The sequence below is a fragment of the Panicum virgatum genome, chromosome 9N (genome assembly GCF_016808335.1).
Source record: "Panicum virgatum strain AP13 chromosome 9N, P.virgatum_v5, whole genome shotgun sequence".
Classification (NCBI taxonomy): domain Eukaryota; kingdom Viridiplantae; phylum Streptophyta; class Magnoliopsida; order Poales; family Poaceae; genus Panicum; species Panicum virgatum.
In genome coordinates this window covers 23,558,906-23,563,981 of record NC_053153.1, presented here as the reverse complement: position 1 = coordinate 23,563,981, position 5,076 = coordinate 23,558,906, and the positions used below count along the sequence as shown (strand labels likewise).

Genomic DNA, 5,076 nt, shown 5'->3' with positions numbered 1-5,076 from the left:
GTCGGTTCAAGGTGCTAAGACTGCTGCAACTCGGCGCAAGACCCCCCATTTGCACTCTCTATAAATATGAGAGGGGGTACAAATGAGGACAAACACAAGTTGAAGTTCTAGCTCCATTCTCTCTTGAGTAGTTCTAGGTTAGTGGAGTTTAGGTGAAGTAGTTGTCAGATCGTCGGATGTGCTTCGGAGAATAGGCAAGGATTCGCTACTAGTTCCCTTTTGTAATGTTTGGTCATATGTAATAGACTTATCTTACAGTTATTTATATTTGCATGATTTATGCCTTGCGATGTCAGACATAGAATTCATGATTAGTTTTCTTTGTTACTATATGCTTGTCTGGTTAGAGACTTAGTTCTAGTTAACTTTTACATGCTCCAGTATTTATATGTTTGCTCTAGTATGATATCTGTCCATCTGAAGGGTGAGGGCTCCACGCCAGTGGCGAAGCCAGGAAAAAATTTAGGAGGGGCCGAACAGAAAACGCTACAAAGACATAACACCACTACGACATCTCAACAAAGACAAATATAATAGTTTGAAGTAGTCTTATATTAAAACATCGATGGATAATGAAAATCACAAAATACATCATGAAAAATAAAGAATGTGGTTTATCCATACCAAAAAACCAAGTTACGAAACTAATAGACGCCGGGCGGGACGGTGACCAGTACACATTATTCATCCGAAGAAGCAATCTACATAAATAGACATAATTGATTAATCAAACATATATGAACCTCCAAATTATGACTTCGAATAGAAGAGAGCTTACCATCAATTTTTTAGGCAATAATATACGACGATTTTTCATCTCTTCAAATCTCTTTTTGATCTTTTCATTACCAATCTTTCTAAATATCTCCTTCTCATTATAGCAAATCATCAAGTCATTCAGCCATTCATCACCCATTTTACTAGGCAAATCTGTCTTTATAATGGATATGGCTGAATCATAGAAATAAATAGAAATTGAATAAAGAAATTAATTCATACCTGGTGTGCTGGGCGCTGGCCGTGGCCCCTGGCCACTGCAGGCTGCAGCTATGCAGCACAAGCACCTCCTCGGCTCGATTCAGTCCAACACGGCAGCAGCCAGCAGGAGCACGCCAGCACCCTGCCTAGCAGCACCGTCGCAGGGGTGCAGGCCGCGCAGCCGCGCTTGCGCGCGACGGCGCGAGGCCGCGAGCGAGGGGCGGCGCAAACGTGCCGCACGCGGGCCGCCAGCGGCCTGCCGTTCCCCGCGCGGCCGCGCCTGGCCGGATGTTCAGCGCTGGCTCCTGTTTGCGCCGCGTCGCGGGCTCCCGGCGTCGAGCTCGAGCGGGACTACCGTGCGGCACTGCGGCGCGCCGTCGCCCCTGGCTGCCTCTGCCTGTGCGATCTGCCGATGGGGATGGGAGACAGGAGACTGGATAGGGTTTCTTTGCCACGGTTGGGCCTTGGGCTTTAGGTTTTAGTGGGCCGCCATACCATATTTCTTTGGCCCAACTCATCAGCAGCCCGTTTTCAGGTCTTCTTCAACCTCCAGCACCCCCTACACCATGGATCTTGCACCAAAAATTCATGAAGGGGCTAAGGGGGGCTCCATGGCTCCGGCGGCGGTAGGGGAGGCTCAAGCCCCCCCTGATCCACCGCTGGATCCGCTCCTGCTCCACGCGGAATACTATAGTATCGCTTACTAGTGTATACACATGGTGTCTGGGTTAGATAAGTGTTGCTGGATGTCATCATTTCTCTCGGTTTGTAGAGGTAGCCTGCAGGTGGTGACAGTCCTGTTTAATGCCATCGTAATCCTCCATGTTCGGTTACTGGATAGGAGGGTTATAAAATGTTGTGATGATTTGACAGTCATATCTGTCAGCCATTTGCACAGTTCTTCCTTGTATTAGGAATAACTAGATAGAGGCTAATTATATTTTGTGAAAAGTATAAAGTACTAGTAAACTTTATAAATGCTCTAAGAACATTTGAGAGACCTGACTAACTAACTTCTACCTAGTTCCCTGCCTCTTTTTTACTTTTATTATAATTGAGTTTGCTTGTGTTTCAAACTAGCTTCATCCATATTTATCTTACCACTATTTATACATCTAAATATTTCATTGAGATTAGTTCATCCAGCATACATACATAATTTAGTTGCCGTCTTCCCTATGGAAATATAAATGACACCCCGGAATACTCTCTGGATAAAATGTTACACCGGTGATTCCGTCTGCTTGCGGAATGATTCATGGTTCATGATAGTTTGGTTTCCAGTAATTGCTATATGAAATGTCGAGGCATTGTTGGCGCCGATGCTGGGCATTTCTGATACCACTACAGGAACCAGGATGAACGACCATGTATCTGAAGTAGACGTTATGAAATACCAACAGCCTCTTCGGCTGCGCTTTAATGGCTGGGCTGGAGCCAGCCAGCGCCAGTGACCAATTCAAATCCAGAGAGAGAGAGAGAGAGAGGGAGAGTATCGGTAGTTGCGCTGGCTGGCTGGGCAGCAGCTCCAGCCCAGCTAGCCGAACAGGGCGATAGTCTTCTATATCTTTGTTCATCTGAGACAACCATTTTTCAGTTTCTGGTGATGCAAGTATCACAAATGTGGAAAACTATTTTTACTCTTACAACAGAAGCTAAACCTTTTTTTGGAATATAAAGGCAGGATCTCTGCCGCTCAATTAAGACGAAAGAAATTATGTACAAGAAAGGTTTACCCAACGAGAAGCCGAAAGAAGGCGTCCGAGGGGCTAACCAACCCACTCAACGCGATTGAGCAAAAACACGACGCACCGCCATGGGTCATTGTTGCCAGCATAGAGCAAGCTATGCAGCTCTGACTTCCCATGGCAAGCCACCCACGAGCCACCCACCGACGGGTCCGAAGCAAGTGGCCGCAACCAGTCATCGTTGCCAAGCTCAAACACTGAAAAGCAGCTCTGACTTCCGATCACGAACCTACACCTCGCCCCCAGCGGAAGCAGGCCCCTACAGAGACCCAGCCTTCGGAGGAGGGGGCTAACAGTGTGTCATCGTTGCCGAGCCACGTTTCGAATGCGGCAGCTCCAACTTCACAATGTGTGGCATGGCGGTCTCCAAAGCAAGACTCGTCCTTCGGAATAGCACCTTCGTTATATCTTCATGCTGTAGGTGCACCCATAGGCGCAACCAGTAGGCCCCCCCTGAAAATAGCCTGTATAAATGAAGAATACTTAGTTTTGTTAAAAATAATATCATTACAACATCTCCAAATAGCCCAACACAATGTAGCTGTCCCCCACCAACATGACACGCCTCTCCTTGTCACTAAAATTTGAGAGCCAATTCCCTAGTATATGTGAAACTGATCTTGGTGGGGTTAACCCTGTAGCTAAATAGGCTATCCTCCAAATCTCCTTTGCATGGTGACAATCAAAGGGGAGATGTGTAATCGATTCATTACAGTTACAGAAGCAACACTTCAAACTTCCCTTCCAATTCTTCCTCACTAGATTATCTTTTGTTAGGATAACTTCTCTTTGGAGATACCAAAAGAAAATCTTTATCTTGAGAGGGATTTTTAGTTTCCAAATCAATTTGTGGCGAAAGGGAGCATGCTGGTTCATCTCGTGAAGGTACATAGATCTAACAGTAAAGATACCATCATTATGTAAATTCCATCTGAAATGATCTCTCCCTTCAACTAAATTGAAGCTAGTTATCTTAGCTACCAGGTCAAGTCATTCTTGTAGTTTTTCATCCACCAAAGCCCTTCTAAACGAAATGTTTAGGGGCTCTGAACTTAACACACTCGCTACTGATGCATGTGGTCGGCGAGCTATGTTGTAAATTCTTAGATACTAATCTTTGAATGGCCTTTGGCCCACCCAAGTATCCTCCCAAAATCTCGTTTGTTTTCCATCTTTAATCTCAAATGATCCACATGCCAAGACCTCTTCCTTAATCTTCATTAACCCTCTCCAAAAATGAGAGTCGTTTGGTTTAGCTTAGACTTGTGGTAGAGATTTTGAGCTCAAATATTTATTTCTGAGTAAAGATTGTCATGTGCCTTCGCCGTTAAGCAGGTTAACTATCCATTTGCTTAGAAGACACTTATTCTGAATCTTGAGTTCAATGACTCCAAGGCCCCCTTGATCTTTAGGGTGGCAGAGAATGTCTCATTTAGCTAAGCGGTATTTTTTCTTATCCGAGCCACCTTGCCAAAAGAAACGCGATCTGTATTGATCAAGTTTCTTAAGAACCCCTTTGGATATCTGAAAAAAGGACATCATGAACATGGGTAGACTGCTAAGCACTGAGTTTATGAGAACTAATCTACCTCCATATGACAAATGCTTAGCTTTACAACATGTTAACTTCTTTTCAAAACGTTCTTTGACTTTCCTCCAATCAATATTACGGAGCTGTCAATAATGCATTGGGATACCCAAATATCTAAAAGGATACTCCCCAGCATTGCATCCAAAGAGTTCAATATACTCATCTTCAAACTCTTTCGCTTGTCCATAATAAAAAATTTCATTTTTATGAAAATTTATCTTAAGACCAGACATCTGTACTCAGCATTATTATAGTTACAAGCATACTGTACGACTTCATTGTTGGCTCCACGAATCATTTGCAGAGGGCAGTGCCAGATGTTTTGCAAGACATCAAGGCAGCTTTATCAAATATTTTAACTGTTTGCAAGGCATTGCCTTCTGTATTTGGTGAGTATGTGCGGAGTACTGGGAGCACCTGTGACTGGTTTTCGTAATGTGCGCCGGATAGACGGCAGCTCTCGGCTGAGGAGCACCAGCTGAGGTAAGAGCTGAAATGCAAGTGTCTTGGCCTCGCTTCCCTGGAGCGGACAATCGCGAGATTGAGATCCAGGACCACTTACCATCAGGAAGGGGACGCCAACACAAAGCTCTTCCACTTGCAATCGAGCTACCGAACGAGGAGGAAGTTTATTTCCAAGCTCGAGGAAGACACGGGATTGGCAACGCCCCACGACGAGAAGGAAGCGATGCTGCATCATCACTCTGCAATTTTAGGAACAGAGCCAGATCAAGGCGCTGCCATCGACCTCCAAGCACT

General features: G+C 45.0%; 1 long non-coding RNA gene across 1 annotated transcript; it reads right to left on the bottom strand.

Moving 5' to 3' along the window:
* Positions 1-513: 513 nt before the first annotated feature.
* On the bottom strand, positions 514-1,214 carry LOC120692597. Its single transcript, XR_005682676.1, has 2 exons — positions 779-1,214; positions 514-701 (listed from the first exon to the last, which is right to left on the bottom strand). It is a non-coding gene; the product is annotated as an uncharacterized LOC120692597 (long non-coding RNA).
* Between the last annotated feature and the right edge of the window lie 3,862 nt (positions 1,215-5,076).